Source organism: Falco cherrug, chromosome 6 (genome assembly GCF_023634085.1).
Source record: "Falco cherrug isolate bFalChe1 chromosome 6, bFalChe1.pri, whole genome shotgun sequence".
Taxonomy (NCBI): Eukaryota; Metazoa; Chordata; class Aves; order Falconiformes; family Falconidae; genus Falco; species Falco cherrug.
The window spans coordinates 76,098,602-76,117,461 of NC_073702.1; positions in this window are offsets into that span (position 1 = coordinate 76,098,602).

The following is an 18,860-nucleotide window of genomic DNA, read 5'->3' on the forward strand; positions in this document are numbered from 1 at the left end:
TTGATCTCTTCTGATTTAGCACAGAAGGCTAAGATGACCCTGTCACAGTATTCTGATGTCTTTCACACATATTGAAAATACAAATCATAAACACCCAAATTCAATGGTGATTTGTTCTGATATAAGACTAAAAAGAAAATAATCAGTCAGCCACATTGAAAAAAGAAAAGGATTAAAAATGCCCCACGCCAGTTTTACTTATAGCTAATTGCTGACAAATGAGTAGTTCAAAAATAGATCCTTTGAGGTCAATTCTGCAGTTAGCCTCTCCAAAGGTCTGGGGTAGTTCTGGTGTTTCTCAAGTGCTCTCACTACAGTTAACAAAACCTTAATGAGCTTTGGTTTCCAAAGAAAGACAATGACAAACTGTATGAGCCTCTCCTGTAACCTAGAATAAGGCAGCATTGGTTTTCTTTTTTGTTTTGGTTTGTTTTTTTAATTCAGAGGAGTTGCATGGTCTGTCTGCTGCCCTCTGGAGATTCACCACAGGTTATCCCCAAAGTGTCTTCTAAAATATCTGCTGTCCTTTTCCCCTGTAGCCTTTTTAAACTAACATGTTTGGTGTAGGGTACGGGCCAAAAGGCTGTTATAGCGCTCACCATCTCTAAGGTGCTGCAGTCTTAGCCTTCACTTTCCTCCTCTAATCATCCTCTGCACAGGCTATCCTTTTGCCCAGCTTGTGGAGGAATCTTCTGAAAGTGGACTACAGCTACTTTAGAAATGGCCATCCATCCGTGTTTAGCATGAAGCAGCTTCAAGGAGAAAGGCTGTGGCACCATAGAGAAAGTATTTGATAAACTTAAAAAGGTACCATGATGGAGAAGCAAAAGATGGGATTTAAAACATGAATCAGCCTGTCAGCACGTCCTACTTAAGAGATTGACCTGTGGGAATTTGTTTCTTTCTACATAAGATGCATATAGGCACAGGATCTGTACCTATATAGATGGACAATATCTTGGATCTTTCATATGGCAGAAAAGTAAGTGTGAACTTCTCCCAGGTGCCCAAATATTTACCACTTTGATCCACAGGGACCCCCAGCATAATCCGAAGGGAATTTTGTCACCTGTCTTCTCTATGGTAGGATTTGAATATGCTTTTCATAGCACACTTTCCTAGCAAAGAATGAGTGATGCTACACTGAAATTTTAGTGGAGGCTGAAATATCCACCTTAGTAAGAACAGTCTGAATATCTTCAGAAACCTTCTCTTCCAGCTGGCTTATGGATTAGAGGCCCTACCAGTGAGAACCTTCTGCTCACATGAACACAGATACTTGTGGGCTGGGTCTGGAGCCAGGCTTTTGAAAGGGTTTTGTTTCCCTTCCACCGTAACGAAGAGGAAATGTACCTATGAAAGTTGGGAGTTTCTAGAAGTGGATGTGCTTCAGTGATAATGGACCACTACTGGACATGACCTGTGTGATCTGTACTAGGTGTACAGAACAAAGAACCTTTTAGCTCCTCAGCAGGAGATAGAGAAATAAAAGGGGGTCCTCCTTGAATTCTTTCATCGACATTTATGTCACACCAACATACTATGGTTCAGATATGTATCTGTACCTTTGACATCTTCTCAGCCTTTCTGAGACTGATAGACTTCATGTCTGGACTTTTTTTTCAGAACAGATCTCCATTTATGCAACACCTAGACTTTATTTGCGTGTCTCCACTCTCTTCTTTTAGGTACAGTATGTAGTTGAGACGTAAACAAACAGAAACCCACCTGGGTTAATCCCCTATTTTAGATTTTTCCTGGATTTTTTTTTTTTTTTATGCCAGAAAATTGCAGTGAAGCTTGACACTTTCCTCAAAAGAAGTGATCTTTCATTTAGACATGCAATGGCACAATCCCAGAGGGAAGTTGAGAATAACAGACTTATTCGCATACTGATTCATGGTCTTCTGTAAAGTTCAGCCATTCCCCAGGATTTGCAGTTCAAAACAGGGTGAGATATTTGTAAATGTTTGATCTTTTCAATCAAATGAGCTGAAGAAATCTTTTTTGTTCTGATTATATACATATTCTGTGTAGTTTGTACACAAACACTACCTGCTTACAAAAATTTGGGATGCTATAGTCAACTTCTTGGGACAGGACAGACTTTCTGGGCAAGATTCATTTCACCCAATATTAGGCATCTGAAAAATAAAGCCTTATATTTGAGTAGAGGTGATTCAGTCACCCTGGGCTTTCTTGACCATTGGTTAAAAAAAGAAAAGAAAAGAAAAAAGAGGCACTTCTAGGGGATAACTTATCTGACGTTTCAAATTATCTTCTGTGGGGTGATAAACATACCCTAGGAGTGCATCTTTCTAATTGCTGATCGCAGAGAGCTTAGATGGCACTGGGTGGATGTTTCCTTATGAAAATTTCTGCCTCTGTGTCTGTAGAAAGTCCTGGTTCATGACTAAATAGCCCAAGTGTGTTAGCAATGGCATTAAATCAGCTCTTAACAGGTGGGATCCACCTTCCTAACTTCACTTATTTGAAAACAGAGCACTTAGGATCCCCCTCTTCAATAGGAAGAAAAAGAAACTTTCAGGGGGTAACTCAGTCCATGTAACCATGTAACTCAGTATTTATGTCTTAAGGTTGATTCAGTCAAGCTTGGGAGATTTCTCCCCTATTTTTCTTCACTAATTACAGAGGAGAAGCAGATGGCTGTAGTAGACACAAAGCCTGGCAATAAATTGCTGACAGATAGGGATCAGGATATTTTGCCTCAGACAATCCCATCCTAAAACACCAATCTAAAACCAGGAGGAATGAAGCCCATGTTGGAGATGTCTGTTCTCCTCCTTCACCACGGAGACAACCTTCAGTAGGCTTTTAGGCTATGATTTATTGTATAAACAAGGCAAGGGCAGAGGCTTTGTGTCTGATTATCCACGCCGTGAGGTTATCCGCACAGCTGAGGCACAGGCCAGGGTTAGCACGGAGTAGGGATTATTCCCAAAAGGTAGGCTGGAGGCAGCTGACCTATTTGGGGGGATGAGAGTTTGGCTGTATGCAGGGATGTGAGTCAAACCTTCTCAGCAAGAGCCAAAAGAGCAGTCCCTAGCCCATTTTATTTGCTAGTATAACCATAACCTTAAAGACCACGAGGTCAGAGGAACACCACCCGGCGACACCCGCTCTCTTATTGATTGTGCAAACCTAGAGGCAGGGCTGCCCCTAGCATGAAGAAAGAAACACCAGAAGCCTGAATCACAGTCAAGGTATAAAGGTACTGCCCTTAAATTTATTGTGGTTCTTTCAGTACTTTAGTGAGTGGGAAAGGGAGAGGGACGCAGAGGAGGCAGGGAGCCAGCTTTGTATCAGAGTACTGCTGGATCTCCTCCTCCTCCTCACTGCCCACCCCTAGGTGCAATAGTGTTGGCAGAAGGGCTGCTTTCCCATGAGGCACATACATCAGTGTCCCCACATGGGCGTCTATATTCAGCTGTTAAACAAACGCAATGAAGATACCAGCTTATGAGCCATTACACTACCTGGAAGTTTAAATAATCTGGGCTAGGACTTGAAGGAGGAAAGTTATGTTCAGTGTGTAAATGTTACGTTTTGAAAACATTTGGCTGGCAAATTTTCAGCTTTCATTTTCTCTCTTTTCCTTTCCTGCCCTTTTTCCTTTTTTGCAACTCAAAAAGGAAGCCTGAGGAGGGGAAAATAAAGAGGCCTGGGATATGAAAACTAAAAGAGCAACTTAAAATAATAAAAAAAAAATCTTGTTTGCTTTTCTGAGAAGAGCAACAGAAGTGTTTCCTAGGAACAGGGAATTGGCTTATGAAATCATAATATTACAAAAAAAAAAAGAAAAAAAAAGAGAGGCTTGACTTTGTTTTTGCCAGCCTCATTATTCACTTGTTAAACATAAGCAGCCTGATGGGTGAGATGTAAGGCAGAGATCAGAGATGGAGACTAAGTTTGCACCCTAAGGTTTATAATCAGAGTAAAAATTGTTTTCAGCGTGATCCATAAATATTAACTGGTTATTATCAGCCAAAGAAAATGAAGAAGTGTAGATCAGAGACATATTTATTTAAAGGCATGGAGTGAGCCAGTGTCAGACCCCCTTTCTGCGAAGAGCTCAGGCACATACTTAAACTCCTGTGATCCACTAAGAGATAAACACCTTTTTTTTTATGCATACATGAATTTGCTCTTCCTGTCTGGGCCAGCTCTTGAACTCAAATCCAGCACTTCTAGGTCCCCGGTTTAAGCTCTAAATGTACATATATATATTCCTGTCTTCTTCCTAGCCTTTGTATCAGCAAAGGAATAAGCAAAGCAAAAGCTGGGGGAAGATGGTGGTGTTTAGTATGAGCAAAGATCTTGATGCTTGGATCACATAAAGTTCAGTTTGGCATCCCCAGGCTCTGTTGCTGCAGAATATGAGCATATTTTCCACAGAAAGCATACTTCCTTAGTATTTGGAGAGTGTCTAGAAGAGTCTATTCTAACCACTGTTCCACAATCACAATGTGGAAACAAAAATAAAAGTACGTTCCCTTCTAACTTAACGCCAGAAAGAAAATGAGAGATAACCAGTGAAGAAACAACCTTAAAGTTTCCTGGAGAAAAAATTCAGAACTTTGGTCCACATGCAGCTATTTTGTAATTGATTCCTGATTGATGGTATACTGCAAGGCTATATATATTTTTTTTTTAATTAGTTAAAGTTCCTTAGCTCTGTACCAGGCAACAGTATAGCAATTAGTTATAGAATCATAGAATAATAAAATTGTTTAGGTTGGAAAGGACCTTTAAATTCTTCAGGTCCAACCATTAACCCAGCACTGCCAAGTCCACCACTAAACCAGGTCCCCAAGTGCCACATTTATGAGCCTTTTAAATAGTTCCAGGGATAGTGATTCCACCATCTCCCTGGGCAGCCTCTTCCAATGCTTAACCAACCTTTCACTGAAGACATTTGTCCTACTCTTTGATCTAAATGTCCTCCGGTAGAGCTTGAGGCCATTTCCTCCTGTCATATTACTAGTTATCTGGAAAAAAGAGACCGACCCCTGCCTGCCCACGACCTCCTTGCAGGTAGTTGTAGAAAGTGACATGGTCCACCCTAAGTCTCCTTTCCTCCAGACTAATCAACCCCAGTTGCCTCAGCTGCTTCTCATAAGATTTGTGCTTTAGACCTTTAGCCACCTTTGTTGCCCACCTCTGGACACGCTCCAGCCCCTCCACGTCCCCCTGCAGTGAGGGGCCCAAAGCTGAACACAGGGGTCCAGGGGCGGCCTCACCAGTGCCCAGCGCAGGGGGACGGGCACTGCCCTGCTCCTGATGGCCACACTCTTTCGGATACCAGCCAGGATGCTGATGGCCACCTGGGCCACCTGGGCACACAGCTGGCTCATGCCCAGCCGGCTGCTGACCAGCACCCCCAGGCCCTTTCCCACCAGGCACCTTCCCAGCCCCCTGCCCCCAGCCTGTAGCGCTGCCTGGGGTTGCTGTGACCCAGGGGCAGGACCTGGCACTGAGCCGTGTTGAACCTCGTGCAATTGGCCTCAGCCCATCAGCCCAGCCTGTTCAGATGCCTCTGCAGAGCCTCCTGCCCTAAAGTGGGTCAACGCACCCCCCAGCTTGGTGTCATTTGCAAACTGATTGAGGGTGCACTCGATCCCTTCATCCAGATTGTCAGTAAAGGTATTAAACATGACTGGCCTGAGCACTGAACCCTGGGGAACACTTGTGACTGGTTGCCAACTGGATTTAACTCTATTCACCACCTCTCTTTGGGCTCAGGCACCCAGCCAGTTTGTTACCCAGCAAAGAGTACACCAGTCCAGGAGTACATCTGTACAGCTTGTGAGCAGCCAGTTTACTCGGATCCAGGTAGACAATATCCACAGCCTTTCCCTAGTCCACTAAGTGGGTCACCTTGTCATAGAAGGAGACAGGTTAGTCAAGCAGAACCTGCCTTTCATGAACCCATGCTGTCTGGTCCTGATATCCTGGTTGTCCTGGACATGTCACATAATGGCACTCAAGATAATCTGCTCCATAACCTTCCCTGGCACCAAGGTCAGGCTGACAGGCTTGTAGTTCCCTGGATCCTTCTTCCAGCTCTTCCTGTAGGTGGGTATCACATTTGCCAACCTCCAGTCAACTAGGGCCTCCCTGATTAGCTGGGACTGCTGATAAATGATGGAAGGTGACTTGGTGATCACTTCTGCCAGCTCCCTCAGCACCCTCGGGTGGATCCCATCTGGTCCCATAGACTTGTGTGGGTCTAACTGGTTGCTAAACATTGCCCCTTGTATTGTGGGGGCTTCATTCTGCTCCCTGTTGCTGTCTTCCAGCTCAGGGGGCTGGGTACACAGAGAACAACTGATTTTACATTTAAAGATGGAAGCAAAGAAGGCATTAAGTATCTCAGGTTTTTCCTCATCCCTTGTCACTATGTTTCCCCTCGCATTCCATAAAGTATGGAGATTCTCCTTAGCCCTCCTTTTGTTGTTAATGTATTTATAGAAACATTTTTTTTGTCTTTTATGGCAGTAGACAGATTAAGTTCTAGTTGGGCTTTGGCCCTTCTAATTTTCTCCATACATAATATCATGACATCTTTGCAGCCCTCCTGAGTGCCTGCCCCTTCTTCAAAGGTCATAAACTCTCCTTTTTCCCCTGAGTTCCAGCCAAAGCTCTGTTCAGCCAGGCCGGTTGTCTTCCCTACTGGATCGTCTTTCAGCACATGAGCGTGGCCTGCTCCAGGGCCTTTAAGATTCCCAGAAGATTAAGCCTTCCTGGACTCCTTGGCCCTTCAGGACTGCATCCCAAGGGACTCTGTCAACAGGAACAGGCTACCCTCCCGAAGTCCAAGCTGGCAGTTCTGCTGACCCCTTTCCTTACTTCTCTGAGAATCAAAACCTAACCTTTTGTGATTGCTATACCCAAGATGACCTCCAACCATCACATCACCCACAAGTCCTCTGTTCACAAACAACAGGTCCGGCAGGCCTCCTTCCCTAGCTGGCTCCCTCACCAGCTGTGTCAGGAACGTCTCTTCTACACACTCCAGGAGACTGTTCCTTCTCTGCTGTATTGTACTTCCAGCAGATATCTGACAAGCTGGAGTCCCCCATGAGAACAAGAGTTAATGACTGAGGTTTCTCCCAGTAGCTTGAAGAATATTTGTATAGAATATGGTCTCTTCCCTTTTGAATACAAGCTAAATTTTTTGGAGTTGTTCTTAATAATAATCTCTGCATTTTTAAGGTAGATGAAATACAGGCTCAGAATGGCTCCCATGACATTCTTAAAGTCACTTTTGATGCCTCTTTTACAGCCGTAGTTAAAAGCCCACAGAGGAGACTTTTCTTCATGATAAGAGAGCTCACCTTGTTACCATCGTTTCTTTTTTCTCATGATACTAAACATTCAGTTAACCTTTGCAGTATTTTATGGCAAACCCCTCTACCTTAAAACCCCAAAACAAGACCCACCCCTTGCAACCTTCCCCACTCTAACAACAACAATAATAACAATAATAATAAAATAATCCAGTCCCAAGCTAACAAACAGACAGAACTCGCCTCCTATGATTAGCCTGGCCAACATATGCAACTAATTCTCAGAGAGGTTTTCTGGAAAACCAGTGACAAGATAGGTACTGTGGGCTAGCCCCGGGCAGTCAGCAGTGGCAGAACGCCTCACACAGCCTCATGTGTAAAGTTTCTGAACTGACACAAAGCTTAATGGAAGTGAACCCTGACGACTGTGGCCAACCGACTGTAAGTGACATTCTGGGTGCCTTGCCACTATGCATCCATCCTTCTTCCCCTGCTACACTCTCCAACACCCCCCCCCCTTCCCCTTCTGCTTTTCCCCCTTGAAGGTATAATGTCTCCTGTGGGAAGCCTTGATGCTAAAATGCCATTCGTACTCTTTGTCAGGTGATTTGCCAGCTACCAACTCCTGTGTAATCAGTGCAGAGTCCTTAGGACAGGAGAGGGCTGTGGACTTGTTTTTGGAAGGAAGCAAACAAGCAGAGTAATGTTCTGGCAAATGGCAGGCTGAGATAGTGTCTGAAAGCACCGTCTGCTTACTCTGAGATGACTGAATCCAGAGAAGGCTCTTTGGGGGAAAAAATGCCTATCTGAAGTGCTGAGAGTATCTAACAAGCCCCCCTCAAAACAAGTATTTTTGCAATTAGTGCCTAAATCTAGATTTTCAAAATTGGGAGCTGACTTGAGCTGTCTCACTGGTTCGATAAATAGCTTTGTGTGTAGTATTTTTGAGCAGGTTCATGACTCCCTTTTGAGGCAGTGAAATCAGCCTATTTGCATAAAGCAAAGTATGGATCTCTCTACAGTGCTAATGCCTTGTATCACATCGATCACTTCTCCTCAGAGGTTTCTAGAGTGCTTTGCAAACACTGGGAATGCCAGTAGGTATGTAACAGAAGTCTCCTTTTTTTAGGCCTTGCACAAATATGGCATGAAAGCAAAGCGTTGTCTTCAAAAATGCACAGTCTACATGGGTAAGATAGACAAAGTTGACAGGAAAAAGAAATATGGGAGGGTTAACAAAGGCTGTTGTTGTGTAGGTGATGGAATTATAAACAAACAGAACTCTGCTCTCATCAGTGAAGACTGAAATCCTTGCTGCTAAACCATAGTTTGCCCTGGCCTTACAATTCCTCCACAAAAAAAGTGATATTATCTTCATTTTACAGTCAGGAAAAGAGAGGGCAAACAAGTAAAAGTACTGTTTTCTAAGAGGGAAGGAAGTAAAACCTGGATCCCAAGTCTTCTCCTCTAACTAATTTTATCTATCTCCTCCAGCTGCAGAATCACATTGTAATTTTACGAAATATTCCAGTGTTTCACAGCAATGTCACAATCCCAGAATGTTTGGAAGTGGTTTTATTAGAGTAACTGTTCCTGGAGATATACATTTTGTATGAAAAACCTCAGAGTTTTGTTGTTGTTTTTTTAAATGATTGACAATCCCTAGGCTAGGCCATAGAAACATGAAAATCTGTATTTAAAGGGCTCTGCAATTTTAAGAAATATATATTAAAAGCTGTCATTTCTAATGATTTTGAAATGCTGTTTGACAATGTCAGTAATTGGGTCAGTTGTTTTAAATGTAAGTGTAGGCCACAGCTCCATGAAACTGCCACTGTAAGTATAAACTGTGAAGGATTTTCTCCCTCCAGGTATGGGTTTGGGTGCAAATCTGGCTTCACAGTTTGCTCAGTAGCAATTAGTTATATATTTCTATACCTATTCAAAGACAAGCCTTTGCTCTTGGTCAGAAGAGCAGGGAATACTTGACAACAGGAGTATACTTTTCTATTGATAAATGATCCTCCTTTAAGTTACTAAAATCCTGGTTTTAATATATTGCTTGCTTTAGTTATTTGCAGGGGCACTGTAAGCAAAATTAATTTTGCTCTACATGCATGGGTTTGTTTTGGAAAAAAGTATAGAGGTTGTGAAGATGGAAACACCCTGAGTTCAGTGATATGATCAGTACTTTTTTTATATGAAAGAAGCATTTAAGCAATAAATTCCTAACAATGTTAGGTGAAGCTTAATGAAGTCCTTCCTGTAAACAGTGGTCTTAGTTATGAAATTAGTAACGGAAATTATCTTCATAGTACAGCTATTTGGGGAGAAAGGAAGCTAATAGGGAAATGTGGACAAAAGGCAGCAGAGGACATTGTAATGAATCTATCCAGACAAACAATTTGTGTCTCAAGCTCTTAGGGCCAATACTGCCTGTTTGCATTTTGATGGGTGCTAATGCAATAGTCCTGAGTGCGCAAGAACTAGTATACAAAGATTGTCACTCTAGGTAAATCAGCAAAGTCTTAGTAAATAATCTTCCGGCATATATCCTCCCTTTCCACACCAATAAATGCATCGTTGATGCCAGTAATTTGTAATACTGCCATAATGTTGAACTCATAGCAGAACAAGGTTCCTCTTTCAGGTGGCTTGAGAAATAGGTGCTGGAAGGAGAGCCTGGCATTTGGAGGGCAACTGTTATGCAGCTGATACTTGGGACTATGAAAACCCTTCCAAGGGCTTGCCTTCAGGCAAAAGGAGACAGACTTTTAGTTCTAACTAATTGACAATTTTCTGTCTTCCTCTGTGAAAGCGGTCAATCTAATGACTCAGGGGCTGCCATGCAACTGGTGAACACATACCACATTTTGAGGAAAGTATGCAAAGGAAGCACCTTTTGGAGGAGTGCAAGGGAGGTCAGCAGAAGAAGCTGACTGCCCTGTATCAGAAACAGTGTGGCCAGCAGAATAGGGAAGTGACTGTCCCCCTGTGCTCGGCACTGATGAGGCTGCATCTTGAATTCTGTGTTCAGTTTTGGGCCCTTCACTGCAAGAAAGACATTGAGGTGCTGGAGTGTGTCCAGAGGACAACGAAGGTGGTTAAAGGTCTAGAGCACAAATCTTATGAGAAGCAGCTGAGGCAACTGGGGTTGATTAGTCTGGAGGAAAGGAGACTTAGGGTGGACCATGTCACTTTCTACAACTACCTGCAAGGAGGTCGTGGGCAGGCAGGGGTCGGTTTCTTTTTCCAGATAACTAGTAATATGACAGGAGGAAATGGCCTCACGTTGTGCCAGGGGCGGTTTAGATTGGGTATTAGGCCAAATGTCTTCAGTGAAAGGTTGGTTAAGCATTGGAAGAGGTTGCTCAGGGAGATGGTAGAATCACCATCCCTGGAAGTGTTCAAAAACCACGTAGCTGTGGCACTTGGGGACCTGGTTTAGTGGTGGACTTGGCAGTCCTGGGTTAATGGTTGGACTTGAAGATCTTGCAAGTCTTTTCCAACCTAAATGATTCTATGATTCTGTGACCCAGCAGGAATGAAGAAGAAAATAGAGAGGAAGGATCACTGGAGGACTTGAAAATGTGCTGTTTATACTTTCTAACAAAAATATGATGGCAAAAGTCAGGGAGAAATTAGAAATTGCACATCAGCACTGGAAGGCTTGATTCTTATTTAAGGTTTAGAGGTGAGTAATAGCTTTATGATTTAAAACATATGGCCTATCAGACAATAATTTTCAAGTAGAAGCTCCTATACCCACTAACAGTGCGTGATTTTGCGTACCTCAGATACTGCTGGATTTCATTTTTATATGGAGTAGAAAGTTATAATTTCCTTCTTTCACAGGAAAGATATGGAGTGCAAACATGAAAACTGTGTGAGCGACTATGTGAGCAAAACTATTTGTACTCAAAAAGCTTTGGAGATGCAGCCTAAATGTTTTACCCAAGGTCACATAAAGAATCAGTAGCAGAGATTGAAATTCAGTTTGAATCTGCTGAGTCCCATTCAAGTGCCCAAACGACGAGACCACCATTTTTAACTGATGTTTAATCTGTCATCTGAGACTTAAAATGTTTTGAGGTGACAGAAACTGACCCCCCAAAAAAACAAGTTTTATATGAAAATATTTTCTAGTCTAAACAGTTATGTTAAATGAACCATTAAAAATTAAGCATTGAAATGAACTGACCTGAACAACAAACTAAAACATGCCTGAGGCATCAAACAGGTTTCTATTTTTTTCCTTTTATTTATGATGGGCGATGTGACAAAAGAATTCACTAAATTCTGAATACTAAATAAATCAGTCATAGCTCAAATGCCACTTCAATAATTTTTCCAAGGAACAACCACCACGGTAGCTTTTCTTCATTTTTGCCCCTTTTCTCTTACCTGGTATGTAAAATGTCTCAAAAAATGGAGAGAACTGCAAGGTAATGAAATATAAATGCCAAATCCACCAAACTACTTGGTCATCTAAGATATAACTGGGTTAAAAGCTGGGCCCAAATATCTGGAATTGTATCCTTGTACCTCCATGTAAATCTTACTGAATCTTAAATGTGTCTCAGTCCAGGAGCTATGTGGGCATGTGGCCACCCTATTTTGAAGGGTAAGAGAGCAGAATAGCATGAATACAGTCAGATTGTGACAGTTGTATTTGGGACCAGATAACTGCCCAGATGTTATTTACTGCTAGAGATACAGTCTTATTGTATTACCTGTTGAGCAATGGTCCTAATCACAGGGGACTTTTAATCTATCTACCATAGTGTGGTATGCTGGTCCTTTCATTTTTGCTTGATTTTGTTTCTGTGATAAAAACATTAACAGCTATGAATTACTTCTGTGACAGGTTTCCCAGGTTTTTTTCAATTTGAAGTCAAACAAAACCAAAACAAAAATATATTCAGAAAAAGTGATCAGGTTTCTGCATATACCCTAAATCTCTTCTGCTGATGATCATTTCAGTAGAGAGAATAGGGTTAGTCTGTGAGTTAGGAGCTGCTGCAGGGAGAAAGACAGGTGGTAGACTAGAGAAGGCACAGACAGAAAAGAGTAAAATCAGATGAGAAGGAACAATAAGAAAACAGAAAAAATACAGATTAGAATGGAAGCAGACTCTCCCTTCAGATTATAGTTGAAGAAGTGATTAAGTACAGATGCTGAAGAATTTAAATTCCTTTTAAAGGCCTTGTTCATCCTTTGATGTCCATCCTAACTACTTCAGGCATGGATTTGTTGTAAGGACATGTAGTCCTTGCTAGCTGATGGTGAGGCAGACATCAGCTGACCCTCTACTTTGTGGGTACCTCCAAACTTGGACCTCCTCATGGATCCACAGAAAATAGCTGTGGATGAAAGCAAATAGGATGTCCAAAGTGTATATCCTGGCCTGAAAATCCTGGCTAAACAGGGATGCTAACTTGTAGAGTTGAAGTTTTGACTGAGGGATATTCCTCTTGCATATTTTAGAAAACTACACCTTTTCCTTGGCTATCATCTCCCTGTTTCAGTCCTTTCTTCCCTGAAATGAAAGAAAAAACAATTTTCTTACACAGCTTTAAAACAAAATGGAAAGTGAGTTACAGAGGAAAGATAAACAGGCTGTCTTATGCATAGATGAGTATTTTTGGATTATTTTGGTAATCCATCTTTACCAGTCTTTTCCCTTCCTAAGACCCTCAGACCTATTTCTATCCTTATCACCGGTTTATTATAGTGCTGAGTAGCTGGAGCAAAGCCTGCATCTCATTTATTTGTGGAGCATAGACTACAGCAGCATACACGGAGACCTTCTGGAACATTGCACATGAATGTTTTGTCTTGTTTCATGGCTTGCGTGACAGTTCGTACGGGAGCTTGCGCAGGGAGGGTGCTGCTTTGAAGAAGGAGCACTCCACTGGCCAAGCAGAGAGACTTGAACCCAGCAACCAGGCACCACTCTGTGTCTACTGTACAGGTCAAGGGCACTCATCCTACCTAACCCTCATGGCAGAATGGTGGGCACTTGTCTGAGAGCAAAGGCTGCAGTTCCGCCTGAGGGGTTTGCACCATCTAACCTGGCCTTGGCTGATGCCTCCAGCCAGCCAGAGCTGCTGAAGGGAGAATGTGCAGTGCAGACCTCAGGCTGCAGGAGATGCCCAGATCTTTCTTCTGGGGCAGGGACAGGCAGTAGACCTGCCTACAAAAGGTGTACCCAAGTGGAGCACCTCCTGTGGCTGAGCATCAGAGAGGCTGAGAAGGACTTAGATAGCTGTTCAAAGTGCAGTCTGCAGTGGATCCACAGCCTGCAGCCAAACGGCCACAAACTCCTCCACTGGCACACACAGAAGGAAGGATGGCCAATAACGCAGAAGAATGGAAGATTGTAACAGCAAGGACCTGCAGGAGGAAAAGACTTCCCCTGAAGCCTGAGGGTCCCTTGCAGAACTGCTTTGCTGCTCTGCCAGCTGAAGAGCAGAGACCTGTCACATCAGGAGAAATGCTGGAGCTGAGTAAGGCAGCCCAATCTGCCCGTCATATGACAACCAACGCAACTAAGAAAAAGTGACAGGTGACAGCAGAAGATGACTCTTCTGAGAGGTACGGAGGCACCCATTTGCCAACCTGATGTGCTTTCTAGAGGTATGCTGCTTACCAAGCGATCGTGTCAGGGATGTTGCCAAAGAGTGCCAAGCCTTGTAGAGTCCACTGACTATTATCCACTGCTGTTGTTTCACGTGGGCATCAATTATACAGCCAGGGGCAGTCTGAGGGGCATCAAGAAGGAATACAGAGCCCTGGGAGCGGCAGTAAGAGATTGGAGCACAGGATGTTTTTTCATCAGACCTCTCAGTCAAAGGGAAAGGGTTTGAAAGGGACAGTCAAATCTGGCAAATCAATAATTGGTTGTGGGACTGTTGCCACAGACAAGGGTACAGCTACTTATACCACGGTATTTGTTTTGAGAAACGTGGTCTACTGGGGGCTGGTGGGGTTCATTTGAACAGAGAAGGGGAAGAGCATCTTTGGTCACAACCTTGCCAAGCTGGTGAAGAGAGTTTTAAACTAAAGTTGCCAGGGGCAGGGAACCTTAATCCATCCCGCTTCTACCATTTTGATACCAGTGCCAGCAACAGCCAGCCAGTGCCTAGAGAGGGACGGCAGGGCAGCAGGAGAGCATCTGAAGAGCATCACAAGGGAATTCCAGCAGCTCCAGCCAGTAAGCCAGCTTCATCGGGGCCCAACTTAAACACCTCTATACAAACACTTGTACTGCAGGGAATAAACAAGAGGAGTTAGAAATGTGCACATGCCTGCAGGGCTACAATCTGATTTGCATCACAGAGGCATGGTGGAATGACTGTTATGATTGGTGTGTTGGAATGGAAGGATACAGGCTCTTTAGGAAGGACAGGCAGGGGAGACAAGGAGGGGGTGTCGCCCTCTGTCAATGACCAGTTGGAGTGCATGGAGCTCTGCCTGGGGATGTGTGAGGAGTCCCAGAGAGGTTATGGGTCAGGATTAAAGATAGGGCAGGGTCAGGGGCAGGGAACAGTTGACATTATAGTCGTGGTCTTCTACAGGCCATCTGATCAGGAAGACTGACCAGGTGAGGCCCTCTATAGACAGAGAGGAGCCGCCTCATGTTCACAAGCTCTGGTCCTCATGGGGGACTTCAACCACCCTGATATCTGTTAGAGGGACAACACAGCACAGCGTAGATGATCCAGTAGGTTTTTGGAATGCATTGATGATAACTTCCTTTTCCAAGTGCTAGAGGAGCCAATGAGAAGAGGTGTTATGCTAGACCTTGTTGTCACCGATAAGGAGGGGCTGGTGAGGAATGTGAAGCTCAAGGGCAGCCTTGGCTGCAGTAACCATGACATGGTGGAGTTCAAGATCCTTAGGGCAGTAAGGAAGGTGCACACCAAGATCACTACTCTGGACTTCAACAGAGCAGCTTTTGGCCTCTTCAGGGATCTTCTTGGTAGAGCACCATGAAATAGAGCCCTGGAGGGAAGAGGTGCCCAAGAAAGCTGTTTAATATTCAAGGATCACCTCCTCCCAGCTCAGCAGCAATGCATCCCAGCAAACACAAAGTCGGGCAAAAAAGCCAGGACGCTTGCATGGATGAATAAGGAGCTCCTGGAAAAACTCAAACACAAAAAGGAAGCCTACAGAGAGTGGAAGCAAGGGCAGGCTGCCTGGGAGGAATATAAAAAATTTTCTGAGCAGCCAGGGATCAGGTTAGGAAAGCTAAAGCCCTGATAGAATTATATCTGGCCAGGAATGTCAAGGGCAATGATAAGGGCTTCTACAGGTACCTTGGTGATAAAAGGAAGGCTAGGGAAAACATGGGTCCTCTCTGGAAGGAAAAGGAATACTTGATTACCCAGGACATGGAGAAGACTAAGGTACTCAATGTTTTTTTCACTTTGGCCTTCACTAACAAGTGCTCCAGCTACAACACCTAAGTTGCAGAAGCCAAAGGCAGCGACAGAAAATGAGAAATCACCCACTGTAGGAGAAGATCAGGTTCAACATCATCTAAGGAACCTGAAAGTGCAGAAGTTCATGAGACCCAATGAGATGCATCCATGAGTCCTGACAGAACTAGTAGATGAAGTGGCTAAGCCACACTTCATCAGATTTGAGAAGTTGTGACAGTCTGGTGAAGTTCCCATGGACAGGGGAATGGGGAACATAACCACCATTTTTAAAAAAGAAAATAAGAAAGACCTGGGGAACTACAGGCCTGTCAGTCTCACCTCAGTACTTGGCAAGATTATGGAGCAGATCCTCCTGGAAACTATTCTAAGGAACACGGGAAATATGGAGGTGATTGGTGACAGCCAACAAGGCTTCACTAAGGGCAAGTCATGCCTGACAAATTTTGATGGCCTTCCTTGACAGGGTTACATTGTTGTTGGATAAGGGAAGAGTGACTGACATCATCTGCCTGGACTTGTGCAAAGCATTTGGCACTGTCCCTCATGACATTCTTGTCCCTAAAGGAGAGAGACATGAATCTGATGGGTGGACCACTCAGTGGATAAGAACTTGTCTGGATGGTCACACTCAGAGAGTTGCACTCAACGACTCACTGTGCAAGTGGAGACCAGTGATGAACGGCAATCCTCAGGAGTCAGTACTGGGACCAGTGCTGTTCAACGTCTTGGTTGGCAATGTATATGCTGGAATTGAGTGCACCTCAGCAGTTTGCTGATGACACCAAGCTGGGTGGTGCAATCAACACACCAGAGGGAAGGGATGCCCCCCAGAGGCACCTTGACAGGCTTGGGAGGTGGGCCAATGCAAACCTCATCAAGTTCAACAAGACCAAGTACAAGGTCCTGCGCATGGGTGGGGGGCAATCCCAAACATGACCACAGGCTGGGCAGAGAATGGATGGAGAGCAGCCCTGTGGAGAAGGACTTGGGGGTGCTGCTGGATGAAAAGCTCAACATGGCCCAGCAACGTACACCTGCAGCCCAGCAAGCCAACCATACCCTGGGCTGCATCCAAAGAAGCAGAGCCAGCAGTTTGAGGGAGGGGATTCTGCCCCTCTACTCTGCTCTTGTGAGACTCCTCTTTGAGTACTATGTTTGGCTCTGGGGCCCACAACATCAGATGGACGTGGACCTGTTTGAGCAAGTCCAGTGGAGCACATGAAGATGATGAGAAGGCTGGAGCAACTCTCCTATGAAGACAGGCTGAAAGAGTTGCGTTTGTTCAGCCTAGAGTAGGAAAGGAGACCTTATAGCACCCTCCAGTGTTTAAAGGGGTCCTACAAGAAAGCTGGAGAGGAACTTTTTACAAGGGCATGTAGTGATAGGACAAGGGGGAGTGGCTTTAACCTGAAAGAGGGTAGATTTACATTAGATATAAGGAAGAAATTCTTTCTTGTGAGGGTGGTAAGGCACTGGAACGTGTTGCCCAGAGCAGCTGTGGGTGCCCCATCCCTGGCAGTGCTCAAGGACAGGCTGGATGGGGCTCTGAGCAACCTGGTCTAGTGGAAGGTGTCCCTGTCCATGGCAGAGGGTGGAACTGGGTGATCTTTAAGGTCCCTTCCAACCCAACCCATTCTGTGATTCTGTGATACTATGATTCTATGGTCTCCAGTAGGTGCTGATGTGAGGGTAAAACCTCCCATCATGGCAAGGCACAATGCTGTACCCCTAGCCTTACCCTGAGGCTTCAGAATTAAAGCTGTTATTGGTTTTATATAACTACTGCATTGGAGGGAGCTTTTAAATGCTTTATCCTCAGCTTTTTTTAATTACTTTTAAACTTGCATGAAAATAAAGTGACTCATCAGAAGGACTTGTCTGCTCTAAATAGATGAGTCACTCACAGCCCTGGGATGGATGCAAACTTCTTTCTGTTTTTGCTCATCAATTGGGAATTGTTTGAAGGCCTCACAATCTAAAAGGGTCATGGTCCTGTTTGCTCTGCATTTGCATAGTGGGAAAAGGATGAAAGAAGAGAGTTGCTCCATTAGAATCACTTTAGTGGAGAAAAAAGCCTATTGGAGAGGAGGATTCTATATATCTTTTAAAAAATTTTACAATACTTTTCAGGTTTTGATAAAATATTGCAGTGCCATTTTTGATTTTGTTTCCCCTCATTGCAGAAATTTATACCTAATTTGCCTTCAGCCCTTTTTTTCCACAATCTGGGAAAAACAGATCTATTTTCCAGTACCTTCCTTAGTTATAATGTCCATTTTTATCAGGTGATTTGCATTGTGGAGCCTCCATCCTCAGAGACATTCAAAAGCCGACTGGACATGGTCTCAGGCAATTGGCTCTAGGTGGTCCTGCTGGAGCAGGAGAGTTGAACAAGCTGGCCTCTAGAGGTCCCTTCCAACCTTAACCATTTTCTGATTCTGGGACCCTGTGGTTCCCACCTTCAGTCCAAAGGATTCATATGAAATCTTTCCTTTTCCACTTCTCGCTTGGGCTATGTGGCTGGAAGAACTTTCTGGAGAAAGAAAGATACGCTCTGACATATGACAGTTTATAAACGATGCCACCTTGCTTAGATTCACCCTGCCGTGAGCTAGATATACCTTGCTTAGGGAACCATGCTGCCAGCTCCTTCCACATGGTATACAAAGGCAAAGGCAGCAGCAGCCTCGGTGAGGAATGTTTGGTGGGCTACAATCTGTGACAGCTGCCCCCACTCCAGGGAGGTAAAATAGCCTCAAAGAGAATGAGCAGTGTTTGAGGTCTCCTTCCCAAAGCAACGTTCGCACTCACTTCAGCCACATCCCACCAAACAAGCTGAGTCTCTTGACAGAGAAATTTGAAATCTTGGCAACTTTCCGTGGAGGAAAATAATCTTTAAGGAGCCTCAAAACTGCCCTTGGGCAAATCCTCTTTTCATAGTCAAAATAATAATAATTAATGAAATTCCACAGTATTCAGAAAAAAGCCAAAGCTTTTAGAAAATCTCTAGGCTGCCATTTCCAATTATAAATTGCCACATCCAGTAACATCACCCTGATAAAGTGGAAGGCTGATCTGCACGGGCAAGTGAGGATGCATCTTA